The sequence below is a fragment of the Gossypium raimondii genome, chromosome 13 (genome assembly GCF_025698545.1).
Source record: "Gossypium raimondii isolate GPD5lz chromosome 13, ASM2569854v1, whole genome shotgun sequence".
Classification (NCBI taxonomy): domain Eukaryota; kingdom Viridiplantae; phylum Streptophyta; class Magnoliopsida; order Malvales; family Malvaceae; genus Gossypium; species Gossypium raimondii.
Genome location: NC_068577.1, coordinates 43,711,367 through 43,731,077, shown reverse-complemented (window position 1 = coordinate 43,731,077; position 19,711 = coordinate 43,711,367). Strand labels below are relative to the sequence as shown.

At 35.4% G+C, this 19,711-nt stretch overlaps 1 pseudogene; it reads right to left on the bottom strand.

The window, feature by feature from the left end:
- Positions 1–8,897: 8,897 nt before the first annotated feature.
- The window catches only part of LOC105784089 (putative DUF21 domain-containing protein At3g13070, chloroplastic), a 32,712-nt pseudogene continuing 21,898 nt past the window's right edge, over positions 8,898–19,711 (bottom strand).

Here is a 19,711-nt window from a genome sequence, read left to right as displayed (position 1 = left end):
GAAAGAATGAAAGAATGGAAGAAAATCCAAAAGAATGAAAGAATAATTACTCGCAAAGAATGAAATAATATTGGCTCAAAAATAAATGCAAAGATGTATTTTATTAGAATAATGATGTTCAAACATGAGCCTATTTCACAAAAGAATTCCTATCATTTTTAGGCTAAAAACAACAAGAATGTTCTGAACATTACTTAAATAAGCTCTAAAGACTACAGAGATTTCTTCCGCAATCCAATTATTTTGAACACTCCCAAATTTATAAGGGTGGACATCTAACAAGGTCCCTTTTCAATTTTGTCTCCGTATATGACATTGATGTGAACCCTTCCCAACACCTCTTCATATATTACGTTCACTCCATTATCAATCATGATTGGGTAGTGGATTAGATGGATCATCCAACTTGACAATACCCATGTTGATGAACTTTTCAATTAGCTTTTTGAAGGTAATGCAATTCTCTATTGAGTGCCCCGTAATACCCGCATGGTAATCACATTGTGCGTTCGCATCATACCACTTGGGGTACGGAGGTTGTGAAGGTTTTAAGTAGGAAGGGGAAACAATGTGTGCATTGAAAAAGTTTTGATACAGCTCCTTATACGACATCGGGATTGGTGTGAACTGGAGCTTCCCAGTACCTTGTTTCATTCCAAGTTCTTGTCTCAAAGAACCTTGTTGGTTATCAGCCACCTTTCTCGACTGATTCACCATAATCGTCTTTGAATAACTGGTGTTATTGACCTCATTTTCCTTTTTCTTCGAGGCTGACCTTCTGCTACTTTCTCCAGCATCTATCTTTCCACTTCTGATAGCATTTTCTATTATTTCACCATTCATAATTATGTCAGAAAAGCTTTTAGTAGCACTTCCTAACATATGCATAATGAATGGGGCCTTCAATGTGTTAACGAAAAGCATTGTCATTTCTCTCTCTAGAAGAGATGGCTGAACTTGGACGGCAACCTCCCTCCACCTCTGTGCGTATTACCTAAAACTTTCACCGGGTTTCTTTTCCATGTTTTGTAGAGTGATTCTATCAGGTACCATGTCAGTCACATGACTGTATTATTTTATGAATGCCTGTGTCAAATCTCTCCACGAATTAATCTTGGTACGACTCAATTGATTGTACCACTTGGATGCTGCCCCTGTGAGGCTATCCTGGAAGCAATGTGTCAGGAGTTGGTCGTTATTGACATAACCAGTCATTCGTCTGCAAAACATGGTATTATAAGCTTTGGGGCTACTAGTTCCGTTGCACTTCTCAAACTCTGGCATTTTGAACTTGTAAGGGAGTACTAAATCCGGAACCAGATTCAATTCTTTAGCATCCATCCCATAGTAGCTCTCCGCATATTCCATCGTCCTAAATTTCTCCTCCAGCCATTTGTACTTTTCCTCTAGCTATTTTGGCAATTCATCATTCATTTTCTCCTTCCCAGCTATCTCATCGAAGTCAGGGATAGCAGGATTAACAAGGTTGGCTCCGGGGTTACAGCCTGATCCAACCTGAAGATTCATTAGCGCTGCAGCGTCATCCTAAAATTGCTGAGGCTTAATGGTAACAGAGGACCTGCGCGGGTATATCTCAACTTGCTGGGGGGTAAAGTCTGAAGGATAGACAGGTCCCTCATTGTCTCCTTCTTCAACATTAAGCACAGAGCTTTTTCCTTTATCAACTCCTCCAGTAAACAACTGAGTCAACTTAGCCATAATATTCCCCTAAGATTCCATCACTTTATCCATTATTTGTTGAATCTTTTCAAGCTGCTCATTCATTTGTTGTTGAAGTTGATCTTGCATTTCTTTTTGGAACTGTTCTAGCCTTTGGTCCATGTCTTTAGTCTTTGATCAGGTACCATAGCGGTGTTTGGTAGGTTGGTTTCCAGATTATCTGAGGAATCAATTAAAATATTTTAGTATTTATTATTATTTTTAATGCATGCAATGCATGAAATGAATGCAAAAAGGCGTCAATTTTGATTCAATTGCATTTAAGAAAACTTTACTAGAAAACAAATTTCTTTACATAAAGTGAATTACAAATAAAGCTTTGCCCTATTACTCAGCATTCTAATCTTCCTAAGTAACACAGCTAACTCTTACCCCCGATCTGATTCTAATTCATACTTCACACTCAAAGATGTCCGCTCAGATCGCCAAAGTTTGTACATGATCAGCTACTTCTCGGATCTGGACCACAACTTCCTCCATAATATGATCTCTGCTCCTAACTTGGTTCTGAAAGTAGTGTAGCTGTTCACTATTACGATTTTCATTTGCTTCCAAGTGCTTGATCCGGATTTCACAATTTTGCAACGCCATTTCTAGCTCTTCTATTCTTTTCTTCATTTCTTCAATCTTGCTCAAGCTTTCTTTCAACTCTATTGCGAAATTTCAATTTCGATACTGATGAAGAGTTCTTTCCAACTCAGTCACCCTATCCTTTAACTCGCCCTTTTCCTTTTGGCTTTTTGACAAACTCTTTTCTAAAGCCTCATTTCATCTCTGCATCTCTTGGAATTTCTGTTCCCATCTATCGACTTTGTCCTTTTCTTCTCGAATTTTTGCTCGCCACTGTTCTGAAGTTTTTCCCAGCCCAGCAGTTCTCATTGACAGACGCAACTTTTTATAATCCGTCTTCAGACTACCCAGCTCCTCCTCAGCATTGTTTTCCTCCTTCTTTAATTTCTCAGTTTCAAGCTTTTGAACGTCTATGTCCAATCTCAAGTTCGTCTTTTCCTCCTCCATTTGCTCTATCTTCTTTTCTAAATCTGCATTTCTTCTCTCAAAATCTTGTCTTATGATTTCCAACTCAAAAGGGATGACCCGCAAATATTCCTCTATTGACTGACTATTTTCTTGATTTAACTTAGGTGTATTATCGTTAATCCTCCTAACCCACCATTCATGATACTCAGGAGTTGTCATCGGACCCACAGCTAACCTCTTCATTTGGTGAGTCTGTTTCCATGCACTAGACATCTCTTGAATCTTCTTTCTATAACCATCATCCTTGTACGAAAATTCACAATCAACTATCCCTTGGGTCGTAGGTATAAATTGCCTTGACCTATATTGCCTTAGCACCAATAATGGGGCATATCTAACAGCTCCCCAAATACAAAGCAAAGGAACCCAATCAAAATTACCACACCTATACAGGATCTCATTTGGAAGAAACCAAGGAGCTCTCCACTCAACGTCCTCCTCCTGAAGATTTTGAAGAATTGCCACCCACTTCTCTTCCGAAATATCATCTCTCCTCGGCGTAGCTACTATCTCCTTTAGTGGTGAATAATTTTCAGAGAAAACCCGATACAAAACCTTATCCACCTTCCAAAAGTGACTGTGAGACCATGCGAGTAGAAGCTGTGCACATCCAATAAATCTACTTTCACCCGTCTTTCGGCATGCACTCAATGACTTGAAAGTTTCTACCAAAATTGCTGGAATCGATGTAACCTTCTTATCGAGTCGGTCGAATAAATTAGTGACTGCTTCATCCACATGCCCCAAGGCTTTAGGGAAGACAACCAAGCCGTATATACTTAAAGCAAAGACATCTAACCTCTTTCTTACGTCTGGGTGTGTTAGAATTGCATCTTTCAAGCTTCTCTAAGGAACGCACTTACTATCCCCCTTTTGCTTAATCCGTGCAGTAACCCACTACTCACTCATTCCTGTTATACTCATCAACTTCTTTGATAAGGTTGGCACATTTACCACTCTCGAGTAAACGCTGTCTACTTGAAACTTTGAACATCTGAGTAAAGCCACATATTCTTCTATCGTAGGTGCCAAATCAACCTTCCCAAATGTAAAGCAGTTGTAAGCAGGATTCCAAAACTGGGTGAGGGCTCGAAATAAACGTTTTTCTACCTTTACGTCAAGCAAATAAGACAAATCCCCATAATTATCATAGAATAGCTGTCTAACCTCATCATTCCACTGATCCCATATCTCCTTTAATTCTTGCAAATTGTTTTGAGTTACACTAATGCGCGTAAAGTCCCATAATTTCAACACATACCCATCAACCAAACTATCACCCTTTTCTTGCTGCATTGTTTCAGACCAGGTTCGGACAGCCGCATTGTCCTCTGCTTTATCAAGAAACCCTTTTTCCATGACAAGCTTTCTATCTAGCAACTGAATATGAACTGACGCCTTTTATGATGAAATGAAATGTCATGTCATGCAATCAAAATAAAACACAAAAAGTCAGTGTCATATAACAACATAAAATATAATCAAGAAATAGTAAAACACCTAATCGGATATCTACTAGGGTTCAAAGATAGTTCTACCTAAGGTGGATTCCTAAGGTTCACTATATGAAGTTCTACTTTAGGGCAAAGGTACCAACCAATGATTCCTCGATCTTCACCCATTATAGGCTCATATAGATCAAGTTCGGTTCAGGGGAATACATTTTCCCTATGACTATACGGAGATGAAAATCTCACGAAGGCATAGGTACCGATATACTCCGAAAGCGATCCACTATCCTATACGGAGGTGAAAACCTCACGAAGAAATAGTTTCTCACTCCCACTTAGAAGGGTAAAATCATTCGACTCATGTAATGTGTAATGCAAACAATATTTAAATCAAAATCAAGCAAGAAAATAATGAATGCAAAAGTATCTCATGAATTTTTTTTTAAATATTTTCTCGACCATAAGACAAAAATTAATCAACTTTGTGGCTCGACTCTCTTTTTTGAAAAAAGTCCCCAGTGGAGTCGCCAAGCTGTCGAAACCATTTTTTTATTTTGGAAAAAAAACAAAAATTAGTTGTCGACTTAAAAAAAAAAACAAAAATTGGGAGTCGCCACCAATCTTTTATTGAGGTGTGATTGGATCACCTAAAAAATAGCTTTGGTCTACGAGATTTAGAAAAATGGAACCGAGAGTTGGTTACGTACGAGGAAGGATTAGCACCCTCGTAACTCCCAAAATTGGTACCTAGTTAATTAATTAGTGTCTTAATGTCGAAAATTTAAAAATATGATCCTTAATAAAAATTAAAAAACGTTTCTGATTAAGACTCTTACCATTTCAGAGAAAGAAAATGTCACACCCAATGCGTTAGGGCACGACATTCTATTTCCTCAAAAATGATTTAGTCCAAAATACTCTTATAATAAAAATTTAAAAGAATATCCATTTATTTAAGATTTAAGAAATCGCGGCCCAATACGTTAGGGCACAATTTCTCAAAATCCTAAACTTGGAATATTTCATTTGTTATCATTTTTTAAAAAAATATTTGTCTCGAGAAATTAATACGTCACATCCAATACGTTAGGATACAACATATTAAATTCCCGACAACAAGCTTTTCATTTTATTTTTTGACTAATGAGCAACTCTCGATCGTTAGATTTAACGAAGAGAATCGGAACCCAATACGTTAAGGCTCAATTTCCTTGAAAATCCTAAATATGAGTATTATCTCAATTTTAAAAATTTTTGAATAAAATGATTTTGATGCTTGAATGATATCGAACATAGCCTTTTAAGCGAATAGAATGCGATAAATGATAATATACAACATGGAGCGATAATTAGTAAATAAAACATACACTAATGAATGATAAATAATAAATGAATTGAAAGAAAATACATAAACCTATTTAAGAGAGAATTTAAGGGTAATAGATAAAATAATATGAAATCAATAATATATAGAATAAAAATAATTTATTACAAATTATATATGTATATATAAAATAGTATTGTATAAAAACATTTTCATATAAATCTTTAAGACATATAAATATGTAAAGTGAATTTCAAAATATATTACAAAATAGGAATATCAAAAATATATACAAATCATGTTGAATTTACCTAAAATATAAAAAGTGTGATAAATCAAATAATAGCAATATATATTGAATTTCAAAATAATGATACATTATAATTTTTTAAAAGGGTAATATATACATATAATTCAATAAACTTATAGCCATAATACATATAAAATGTAAAATAAATGAAAAATACTAAGCTTAATCATTAAAATAGTATTAGATTCAAAATTAAATATATATATTTTTTTTTAAAAATAGTGGTGTAAGAAATCAAGCACATTGAATTAACAAGGATTTAAATTGAACTCCAAACAGAATTAAAAGAAAAAAAAATGAAGGGCCCAATTAAAAGGCGCGAATAACTCATAGGGCTCGAATGGGAAAATATCTCCATCCTTTGAAACGCGTCACTTTATTAGGGCTAAAAAAATAAATAAAATTCGCAATGGTATCACCTTCTCCATTTTTTAAAATCGTAAATAAGTAAAAATAATAAAAAAACAGTAAGCCACCTTTAAAAAACTGACAATCATTCTCCCTTTTTTTTATTGATTTTTTTTCTTCCTCCACAATGAAGGGAGAGGCCTCTATTTATAGTTGAGCCTCCCCAAATCCAGCGGTACAAATCAATTACATCAACGGCTAAGATTAAAGGGTATCTACAAATTAAATCTCTAAGATTACAAAATCATATCTTTCAAGATTGCATATTATATCCAAGATTGCATATATCATATCTAAGATTGCATATCATATCTAAGATTGCATATCCTTGAAGATTATGTTTCCATAAGCTTGTAGATGGACCTTCAACCTTTTTAAGTAATGGGCCATTCTGATCGGGCCAAATGATATAATTTTGTACTGGACTTAGACTTTATTTTATTATTGTGAGCCCGGGCTAAAATTAGGTATTACAATTTGTATAATTAAAAAATATTTTATATAATTACATAAAATATTTAAAAGATTGTAATAATATGTATAAACCAATAAATGTTTGGTGTAATTGGAGTTTATGGAAGTGTACTCTAAAAAGTTCATTCCAAAACTCTTGTTTAGTTGAGTTCACTGATTTTGGAATTGCATTGGACGAGCTGAATTAAGAATCAATACGAAATAAAAGGTTGGATTAGTTAACTTGTGAATCGATTGAACTGTTTTTTTTTAATATTTAATAATTTATTCAGTTAAACTAGATGAATTAATCAAACCAGTTGAACCGAGAACTAATGATTTGACTATTTCAACCATCGATTTGTAAACCTTGATTGCGTAGATAGAAAAACAAATTTTATTTCGAAATAATATTGAAAAATTATATTTATGTTTAAATGTTGCTTATAATTAAATTTAAATAAATAAGATTTTTAATATATAATAAAAATATGAGTAAATATTAAACTTATTCAAATCTATAAAACTTGTGTTGAAAATCATGAGCTGAATTCTAGTTTTAGATAGACCCATTCATTGTCAAAACATTTTATTTAAATTTTTTATAATGACAACATACACTAAATCCAAAAATCAAGAACTTGTTTGTGCTAGTAATTCTCCACTATGAGACAATCAATAGCCTGGCTCAATTGGCATAATGTTGCCACCTATGTTTTTAATCATCATCTCCCAAGTTCATTTTTATTTAAACATTTTTAATAAATAATTTGAAGAATTATATATTTAAGTTTTAACGTGTCAAATACAAACAATTCAAACTTAATAAAGAATCAAAACAACAATTAGTCACACAAATTAATTGCACTAATATGGAACACAGTACAATTCGTCAGCAATATCACCATTGATATCTGAGGTCCAAGACAAGAGAAAGTTGAAAAAAAAAGTTGCACCACCCAAATTCAACTTTTTCATGATTTTGGGCAGGCTAAAAGGCAAAATATACTTAGCTAAATTCCATGAGATATCTAGGGAGGGTAGGCTGCTTTTTAGCTTGCGCCCACTCTTCCAACAATTAAGTTCAAAGACAAGAGTGTTCCAACAACGATGGCCATTGAAAGAATCCAAAAACTATACATTTCTCCTTCCAACCCATTTCTATCCAACAACTTCATGACAAAATACTACATGAAAAAGAGATAGAGAGAGAAATAGGAAAAAAGAGGCTTCTTTTTTCTCAATGAAAGGGCTTGCATAGAGAAAACCATCCAACTCCAATGTCCAAAATATATTCTCTACTTCAACTCTTTGTCATCATTTTTTTCCGAAAAAAAAATTATAGATACTAAAATTCGAACTCGAAAACTAATGTGATCAACAAAAGTGAATAGAAGGTTGAAAGGTGAAAATAATATAAGAAGATCCCCCACCAAAAAAGGGACACTCATCTTTGTTGAAAGGCCAATAGCTCTTGGCAACAAGCCGACAGAGAATCAACCATCCTTTAATTCTGCAAAAAGAATCACATCCAAATGCTACATTCCATCTCAGTTTGGATTTTTTGTCACACCCTTTTCTTCCTATCATCTATTTTTACCTCAACATATTGCAACATAACTCTGCCTGCTTGGACTTTACATCTCAGCGGCCGATTCTGCTTTTTTTTTCCTTCCTTCTACATCATTAAAATCAATTGAAGGGGCTTACATTGAATAGATTAACGCTTTTAAAGCTTATAAATGTCCTATATATATAAGAATAAAGCAACCTCAGATCACCTTATGAGCATTCTCCTCAGTACCATTGATAGGCTCTAGTTTAATTTCGGATGGGAAGGCAGAGTGAACCAGCTGTTCATTCTTCCATTGCTCTCTTGCAAGAGAGGTTCCGACGGTTGCAGAGAGCTAAGGAATTGAGGCAGGAAAGAGAGGTTTTACGGTTGCTATCTGAAGCGGAGAGGATCAATCAAGGCACACCGAATGTAGCATCTCAATTGTTTTTCCATTCCGAATTGATCCTTCAGCCTAGACCACCTCTCCAAGGATCTGTACACCGTGAATCTAGCATGCAAATTCGACGTCAGGTTCTTGAGACTCCGATATTGTCGAACTTACAGCAGAGAGATATGGTCTTGCATACATCTACCTTTAATGACTCAGATGTTGACACATCACTTCATCTGTGAACAACTGTACAATGTTAGTCTATTCTCATATTTTTGTTTCGTTCTCCAGTTTTTGGAGTCTTTACATCTTCTTATGGACCTGTAAGAAAATGGTAAGGGAAAAAGGGCAGCCTTCCGGAGGTGGGGGGGGGGGGGGAATGAGATAAAAAGAAATAGTGTAATATATATAACTACTGTCCATAAGGACTTTCTTTATTCTCATTATGATCAGCAGTTATGTAGTGATCTGAGAGGTCATCCTCTTGCCTCTTTCCAAATGCATCTTCTTCACCATTGTTACCATTATTTGAGTCTTCATCATTGCTTCGTTTCCTCTTCATGATTTTTGGAACCTTTGGAGTTACCTCCATGGTATCTAATAGAAATTCCTCATTGTTTATACATTCAAATCTAACGGCACTTACTTTTCGGGCATTTCCTGCCAATATCTGCACCAAACACAAATTGCCCACATTAAAGTGTTAGTAATACAGTTGATTAAGTTTTGGCCTTATAAACATTTTGAATCAATACAAAACTTGACAGAGAAGATGTATTTAAGTAAAAAAAAAGAAGCTTTAGTCTACATCCAGCATGAAGAAGAGATGCCATGGCAAGTGCTCATCAGTGTTTCCTTCATAATAGCTTTACTGAACTCTGTAACATATATTCTATGACCATTTTCTTGAAGGTGAGCATTCTTGTTTGCTTTCATTGTGATTGAGTACAACAATCAGTCCCACAATATCTCAGAAGAATATCGAAATTTGAATGATTCGTCTCAAAAGAAGGAAGATTCGTTTGCCATTAAGGTAAAAAGAAACTGATTTATAAGGAAAATATCGTAATGAATAAAGTTCATCATAATTCCAATGGCAAAATGTTTTTTACATTTCGTTTACTTGTTTTAGAGATTCTGATTATTCGTAATCCAGAACGCATTAGTTCTAACTGCATTCATTTTGTATGTATGCAACTAACTCTTTTTGAGGAACAATATTCAAAAGCAATGTTATGCAATACAAATGCATGTGGCAAAAGAATATCGTACCTCGAGTTTATAAATTTGATGCCTTTCCTTGGAATCATGATGATCAGATCCAGCTTCAGAATCCTCATCATCTTCTTCGTCCTCCTTTTCAAGGACTACCTTAATACTCTCACCTGTCCTTGGTATATATCCAAAGGCCTCACAGACAAAACCTGACACTTTCTCATACTGATGTTCCTAAAAAACAGCAAAAACGAAATATATTTATTTGACAAGCATACACTTTATATTTGTGGATCCAGTTCTTCATACTCTGATGGGAGGTCCAACTTGTAGTTCCTTTTCCTCTAATACAGATATTCCATATGAATGGAAAATCACGATTTTAACATTGAAATGCATATTTATGAACATTTAAACTATTCTAGCAAACATCTGCAGGTAGAATGAAAGCTTATGCATGAGGATTTATATAAATAATATGTAATAGAAGTAGCTTACTTCTGGAAATTTGATATTTAGATCTTCAGAAAGTTGATAAATAGAAGTATTAGCATCAACATCAAAGACCCCATCTGCTCGCATTACAATATAGCCAGTTTTCTTCTGGATCTCCTCCTGTCATAGCAGGAAAAATGTAAAATCATATAAACTTGAAAATGAAGTCCACATATGTATTAATAGCATGGTTGATATAAGTATTATTTGATCCTCATTCCACCACCAAATCTTTCTGAATGCAATGCTAACATAATCAATGCAAAGTTGGGAAAAGATGTAGCAAGCCCTACTTTAGAATCATTTTCATCGAATATTTCACCAACAATCTCCTCAACCACATCTTCCAAGGTGACTATCTGCTCCAAAATAGAAAAGAAGATATAAATTAATATACAGTGCATAATCGAATGATGGTGCAAGAGGGAGGGAGGTATAAATGCATATTTGTTTCTGTTGGAGTTTGCTAGATTTAAGCATATTGCAGATTCCAATCTCACCTGATTTTCTAACAAGAGTTAAAGGGACTTTGGAACATTTGACAACTCATTCAATTCAATTGCAGGTAAACATGTTTGTGTTCAGTTTCATATTAATACTGTATACAAAATAAGTTTAAATTATGCCATACAAATTATTTGATTCTAGTTTAAGTGGGAATAGAGCAGAATATTATTAGCTACGCTATGTCAACACTTCTATATAAAACATGAATATGTGCAAACCACAGTTTTTGTTGGTGTTATGAACAATGTGCAAGCAAGTTTGGTTGAGTCTTGAGCAACAAGGCTCGAGACTTGCAAAAGAAGCAAACAGAATTCAAGAACAAAATTAAAAACAAAAATAAAGAAAAATGGAGAGTATATAAAAGGAAATCTGATGGAATTCATTCTAAAAAATGAATAATGGCATAATGCCAATACAGAAACCAAGCATTCAGCTTGTCAAAATCAGTATATGGTCAACTAATCAGTACCTACTATCACTAATACATTGAAACTTGGTAAACCAAGCTTGTACACATAAACAAAGCTAAGTTAACAGTTCAATCACCATCAAATTACATCAAACATCAAACTAAGGTTACAAAATGAAAAAAAAAAAAATCAACAGCTACATGATTTCTTCCTTGGCTACTCCTTGTGCCACATGCTTGCCAACTTCAACACTCCTCATTGGCTAGCATGTTGCAAACTCCCATTTGCATTCTCAATTCCATGAATCTTGACACACTAAGGGCTTTTGTCAAAATGTCAACCAACTGCTTTTTTGAACTGCAATGAACCAGTTTCACTTCCTGTGCTTGCTCCATTTCTCTGACAACATGAAGCTTGATGTTGAAGTGATTTGCCCTTCCATGGAAAACCTAATTCTTTGCAATTGCAACAGCAGATTGATTGTCACACATTATTTCTGTTGCTTCCCTTTGGTGTAGATTCAAATCAGCCAAGATTTTTCTTAGCCAAACACCTTGGTTCACAACTTCAGCAACTACTACATATACTGCATCAGCAGTTGACCGAGCAACAAGATTTTGCTTTTTTGAACTCCAGCAAAATATAGTTGATCCAAGGGTGAAAACATTCCCTGAGGTGCTCTTCATGTCATCCATCGAACCAGCCCAGTCACTATTAGTATAGCCAACCAATTTCAAGCTTTCAGCTTTGCTATACATCATTCCATAACTCAGGGTACCCATTATATACCTGAGCACCCTTTTTGCAGCTTGAAAATGCTTCTAATTGCAACAGTGCATTAACCTTGAGAGTAAACTTACAGCAAACATAACGTCTGGCCTAGTGGCAGTCAAGTATAGCAAACAACCAACTAAGCTCCTATAAACTGTTTCACTAATCTACTCAAAATTGCCTTGGGTTGATAGTTTTTCTCCCATGACAACTGGAGTGCTTGTTGCCTTACTGTTTTGCATAGAGAATTTGGTCTAAATTTTGGAGGCAAAGGCTTTCTGACTTAAGAATATTCCATCCTGTGTTTGTGTCACCTCCATACCAAGAAGATAAGTCATCCTTTCTAGATCAGACATCTCAAACATCTGTTGCATTTTGGCTTTGAAATCAATCAGTATTGCTTGGTCTCCTCCTGTCACCAACAGTTCATCAACATACAAGGCCCTTCTTAACATACAATGAGCTAAGTTTGCTCTCCTTCCTTCTTAACATACAATGTTGGCTCACTAGTGCTCCTTTCAAATCCCAAACTGACCAAGTAGCTATCAATCCTGCTATACCAGGCCCTTGGTGCCTGTTTCAAGCCATACAAGGCTTTCTTCAATCTGTAAACCATGTCTTCCTTACCAACCACTTTGAAACCTTGACGTTGTTCAACATAGATATCTTCTTCATGAAATTCATTGAGGAAGGCTGACTTCACATCGAGTTGGTGAATTTTCTACTACATTTGTGCTGCTAAGGCAATTAGCAGCCTGATGGTGTCAAGCCTGGGCACTGGTATAAAGGTCTCTAGATAGTCTATGCCATAATTTTAGCTAAACCGCTTCACAACTAACCTTGCTTTCAACTTGTTGAAACTTCCATCAGCATTATGTTTGGCTCTATAGACCCATTTCACTCTAATGGTCTTCTTGTTGGCTGGTCTTTCAACTAGTTCCCAATTCTGATTCTTCTCAATCATACTGATTTCATCAGCCATTGCCTGTTTCCAGCCTTGTTGAGCTTCAGCCTCTTCAAAGAAGATTGGTTCCACTATGGCTACTTGAGCTCTTTTATAAATCTCATCCAATGGTCTAGTGCCCCTGACTGGTTCATCATCAATGTCCATTTCAGGACCATTCTAATAAGATTCAGTCTGATTTGCTACAAGGTCTTTAGAAACTACCTCTGGCTCTTTCTTCCCTAGTTCTAGCTTGGCATCTCATCAAATACCACAACTCTACTCACAACCACCTTGTTTGCTGAAGGATCCAAGATCCTATACCCTTTTTGATTGTGCTGTAGCTTACCAAAATGCCAGGTTGAGCCCTTTTTGCCAATTTGTCCTGTTCACAACTGGAACATGTGCATAGCATATACAACTAAAGATCCTCAAGTGAGCCAGTGATGGTTTGAACCCAAACCAGGCCTCAAATAGAGTTTTGTGAGCCAATGCCTTGGTTGGGAGTCTGTTTTGGATATACACAACAGTGTTAACTGCCTTAGCTCACAATGTTTTGGGCAAATTCTTCTCAAACATCAAACACCTGGCCATATCCATCAAGCTTCTATTCTTTCTTTCACTTTCACTAACACTATTCTGTTGAGGAGTATAGGTATTGGTGAGCTGGTGTTTGATGCCTGCTTCATCACAAAAGGCTTAAAACTGAGTTGAGGTGTACTCAATTCCATTATCAGACCTTAGGGTCTTGAGCTTGCAGCCTGTTTCAGTCTCTGCAGTAGCCTTGAACTTCCAAAACACTAAGGCCACCTCTGGTTTATACTTCAAAAAGTAAATCTAGCAAAATCTTCAGTGATCATCAATAAACAGAATGAAATATCTGCTGCCATTCGATGACTGAGTCTTCATGGGGCCACACACATCAGTGTGTACAAGCTGCAGCCTTTTTGTGGCTCTCCAGGCCTTGTTTGAAGGAAATGGCAGCCTGGCCTTCTTTCCTAGCTGACATACCTCACAAACCTCCTCATTTTCAACTGATTTGATGAAGTTCTCAACCAGATCTTCTTTGGTTAGCTGGTCTATCTATCTTTAGTTGGCATGACCAAACCTTTGGTACCAAAGCTTGGATTCATCTAATGAGGCTATGTAGGCTGAGTTTGAGTCATTTTTCCAGTCAACAACAAAGCTTTTATTAGCCATAGTGACGGACATGAGCCTAGATCTACTTGAATCACTAATTTGGCACTCATTGCCTTTAAACACAACAAAATATCCTTTCTCTAGCAGTTAAGCCATGCTGAGCAGATTTCTGTCAATCTCAGGAACCAACAACACATTTGAAACAAGCTTGTTACGTGTGGGGGTGCTTATCATCACATCCCCTTTACATTCTGCCTTGATGAAGTGGTCATTACCTACTTTCACCTTTGTTTTGAAACTTCTATCAATTGGCTTGAAGATGGCAGCATCTGGTGTCATATGGTTGGTGCAACCACTGTTTATGAGCCATCCCTTTGTGGCCTTTTCTTTAGTAGTTGAGTATGAAACTGTAAAAACTTGCTCTTCATGGTCACTTCCTTCTTCTGCTACTCGAGCTTTAGCCTTTGGCTGTTTTGGTTGGTTCTGTCTTGGTCTGCCTTTGCTTTTGCAAACCTTTTCAACATGACCCATCTTTTTGTAGTATTGACACTACACATCTAGTCTAAACCAACAATTGGCTTCTGAATGACCGGACCTTTTGCAATGCTTGCAGGGTTGATCCCTTTTTCTTGCAGCATCTGACTTAGGCTCGTCTCTCCAATTTTTTTTGCCTTTGTAGGTAGAACTGCTCGATGCAGGTTTAGTTTTTGCTTGGAAGGCACCTTCTTGGTGCTTCTCTAGCCTGCCGACTCTTCTTTGCTCTTGTGCATAAAGAGTATTGATCAGCTCTGTCAATGAGATGTTGGTCAAGTCCCTTGAGTTTTCGAGGGAAGATATTTTTGCCTCATACCTCTCAAGTAAGGTTGAGATCACCTTCTCCACTATTCTTGCTTCATTGAAATGCTTTTTAAGAAGCCTTATGTTATTTATCACAACCATAATCCTATCTGAATACTGCTTGGCTATTTCTTCCTCCTTCAACTTCAAGTTCTCGAAATCCCTTCTCAAATTCAATAGCTGTTGCTGCCTTGTTCTCTCAGTTCTTTGGAACTTCTCTTTTAATTTTTCCCAGGCCTGCTTTGGTGTCTCACAGGCCATGATTCTTGTAAAGATCACATCTAACACACAGTTTTGAATGCAAGAAATGACCTTGTGCCTCTTGGTCATTTTATTAGCATGCTGCCTGATTTGAGCCACAGTTGGATTGGCTCTAAGTGGTGCAGGTTCAACATCTAAGTTGACCACCTCAACATCTAAAGAAATCTAATGGAATTCATTCTAAAAATGGAAATAATGGCATAATGGCAATACATAAACCAAGCATTCAACTTGTCAAAATCAGTATATGGTCATCTAATCAATACCTACTACCACTATACATTGAAACCTAGTAAACCAAGCTTGGACACATAAAGAAAGCTGAGTTAACAGTTCAATCACCATCAAATTACATCAGACATCAAACTAAGGTTACAAAATGAACAAAAAAAAAAATCAACAGCTGCATTGCCTTCAACTGCATCTGTTTGGCTCTGGCTCTAACTGCATGATTTCTTCATTGGCTGCTCCTTATGCCACAAGTTTGCCAACTTTAATAGTTTTAACAAAAATCCATCTTACTTTGAAGTTCTTCAACATCTAGACAATAAGACTCATTCAAGAATACAAATCTAAAAACCAAAACCAATTCATGATTTAAATTATAGCACATACTCCAACAATTCCACCATACTTATTAAGAACAACAGTCATATGAACCTTCCTAATGCTAAACTCTCTAAGAAAATTCCAGCCTGACATTGAATCTGTAAAATAAATTGTATAATTCTTTTTGTAATAGGTTCTCAGAATATAATCTATAATGACATGTAGACAAAAACATGTTAATGAATGATAATAAACAGAAGTGATAGATACCATTTGGCTGAATAGATGCCAAGGAATACATGTAAAATCCAGCTGCATTTTAACTTAAAGCATAGAATTAACTGAAGAAACTAAGCTTAAAAATTACCATGCACAAAGTATGCAGGTTTGTGAGCCATATATCCTACAGTAGTACTTTCTAGCAGTTCACCCTTCAAAATCAAACAAGTTATAATGTTGTGCACAATGATATTGTTGCATACTTCATAAGCTAAAAATTTATGATGATAAAATTGGAAAAAAGAGAGTAGAAATTCTCTTACCTTGGCAACATAGTTTAGTAGATCCATACCATATGCAATGCCAACTATATTATCAACACGCTGCTCAAAAATGGGCACCTTGCAAAAATGTCAAAAATCTTTTAACAAGTTATTTTAAATTAAAAAGAACTTAGGAGAAAGTTCATGTAGACTATCTACCTTGAATATTCCTGAGTTAACCATAAATTGTGGAACTCAACAAGAGTTGAGCTTGCATCAATTACAACAACATCAATAAGAGGTGTCATCACCTCTCTAACATGGGTATCTTTTGTCTCTAAGAAATTTTCAATCATATCCTGTGAAGGATTCCAATATATAAGAGCACTGGAATAAAAAACAAAGAAAGATGAACAATTTTTTTGGGGGGAGGTGGGGAGGTAATATGAACATTGAGAGCTTGAACTCATTGTAGATAACTTAGAATCAATCGTCATAGATTGACATATCCATGGTGAAAAAAGTTTTCCATAAAGACTATTATAACAACAAATAAGATATCTTTAGATCTATTGTGTTTATCAAGGAGCCAACGAGTTAATAATGTTTGTTGCACTAAAATTTTCATCTGAGCAAAACATATAGAAGGGGAAGCAAAGGAAATTTTATTTGGGTGCATATGAAGACCTACTGGTCTAAGGTTATAGAAAAGAAGGTAATAGAAAAATATCTATTACAAATACAATATATGTGTCAACCAAATACTCAATAAGATTTAAGCATAAATACTTATGAAATGAGTGATGTATATGGGTTACCTGTTCCTCCTCCTCTATTGCTCCATTCAACTCTGTCCCTCGCAACATTAGCTTCAATTCATCTTCAGTAACATAAAGTTCACTAAGGAAAAAGAGAAAATGCAGAAGGCATTCCAAAAGCATATAAAACAATGTTGGCATATGTTGACAAACCATTGGAAAGAAACAAAAATGAAACATTATGATGATTTAGCAATTGCAGATAGATTAAAAGCAAGTATTTGTTTTCTTCACTTTTTTCCTTTTAAACCAAGAATTTTGAGCATTTCCATAGATAGATATGTGACAAATCCTCCAATTGGATATAGTATTACAGAAAGCCATGTCACTGGCCTGACCTAGAAATATTGCAACCACTTACTTTCCCAAAGTACCATGAGAGCCATGAAGCATATAGAATGAAATATAAGAGAAAAAGCTAGTGCTATTTACCACACATCTGGCTCATAGCGGAATTAAATACCCAGATGTGGGTGAATATCAGAAAAAGCTTACCACAAATCGAGCAACTTCTGCGGGATTGTGAACAGCTATACTCTTTGGTGTGATCTCAATAAGAAGCAATATGGCAACCTAGCACCATTAAGAAAATTTAACCAGTTTTTTAAATGTATTAAAAGAAATATATTTTCCAACATTCATGTGTTGGCCAACCATGTTGGATATTTGATGAAGGAAAATTTGAAACAGAAGCAAATAGAATAAAAAATTTTGAACAAGAATCAGCTTTTTAACTATTGTTTCATTAAAAACTAATTGCAATGTTTACAGGAATAAGAAGGCTTAAATAATCTAAAAATAATAATAAAATAATTACAATTTGGTTTAATCTAGTAACTAGATTCATATAACTTTCTTTTTCATTAGTTGGTTTCAGTCTAATCAACTGCTAATGTCTAATCAAAAAGATATTGTTTCAGTGCAAGTTGGTAACTTGTAGAATGAAGAGCTTGCAGGTGAGCTCTCAAGTTTGGTGAGCTCACATTTTTTGGTGAGCTTGCAATTTTGGTGAGCTCGCAATCCGCAATTCGAATGGATGGTAATTTCACAACACTCCTCTTTAGCCTCCATGCTTCGAACTCCAATATCATAACGCAGCTTTTCAAACATCATCTTTCCAAGTGCTTTTGTTAAAATATCAGTCAATTGATCTTTTGAACTGTAATGTACCAAGGTTACTTGGCTTGTTCCACTTCTTTCACAAAGTGATATTTGATTTTGAAGTGTTTTGTTCTTCTATGAAATATCTGATTTTTTGTAATTGCAATAGTAGATTGATTATCAAACCTAATCTTTGTTTCTTCTTCTTGTTTCAAATTTAAATCATTCAGCAGTTTCCTTAACCAAATAGCTTGATTTATAACTGCTGCTGCTGCAACATACTCAGCTTCTGTAGTTAACTGCACCACTAATTCTTGTTTCTTCGAGCTCCAACAAAACATACTTGATCCTATAATAAAGAAATAACCTGAGGTACTATTCATGTCTTTAATGGATCCAGCCCAATCACTGTCTGAATACCCAAGTAGCTTGACCTTTTTAGTCCTCATAAACTTCACTCCATGATCTAGAATTCCTTTTATGTACTGTAGAACTCTTTTTACTACTTTGTAGTGGTTCACATTGCAGCAATGCATGTACCTTGACAACAAACTTACAACAAACATTATGTTAAGTCTAAATGTTGTCAAGTAAAGCAAACATCTCACCAAGCTTCTGTAACTTGTTTCAAAAACCTTCTCAACATCTTCATTGCAAGTTTACAATTCTCCATGCTATATCTTCGCAGTGTTTTTATTGCAAACCCCTTCTAGTTTATGAAGATTGCATCATTAGCTTGATTCACCTCTAGACCGAAACAATATGTCAGTTTACCTAAGTCTGACATTTCAAACTTGTTTCGTATCTGATCTTTAAATACAGTCACCAGTTTGTTATTACTGCCAATCACAAGTAAATCATCAACATATAATGAAATAATGAGAAGTATTTCATTATCAGTTTTTTTCACATATAAAGTGGGCTCGCTGATGCTTCTTTTAAACCCATTTTTGTCAGGTGATTATCAATTCTTTCATACCACGCTCTTGATACTTACTTCAAGCTATACAACGCTTTGTGTAGTTTGTAAACCTTAGCCTCGTATCTAGGTATTGAAAACCCTTGAGGTTGTTCGACATAAATTTATTCCTTTAGAAAGCCATTTAAGAAGGCTGGTTTTACATCTATTTTATGTATCCTCCAACCCTTTTGAGTGGCAAGAGTCAGTAGTAGTCTTATAGTGTCTAACCTAGCAACAGGAGCCAAGGTTTTAATGAAGTCCACTCCATATTGCTGGCTAAACCCTTTCACAACCAACCTCACTTTATATCTGGTGACTGATCCATTAGGATTCATCTTGGTTCTGAACACCCGTATAACACAAATTACTTTCTTGTGAATTGGTCTATCTACCAACTTTCATGTCTTATTTTTGTTGATCATAGTGATTTCATTCATGGCTGATAGCCATTCAGCTTCTTGAGTAGCTTCTTCAAAATTGACTGGTTCTAACTTCGCCAGATTACACTGTTAATAGATTTTAGTGATGGACCTGGTTCCTGACACTGTTTG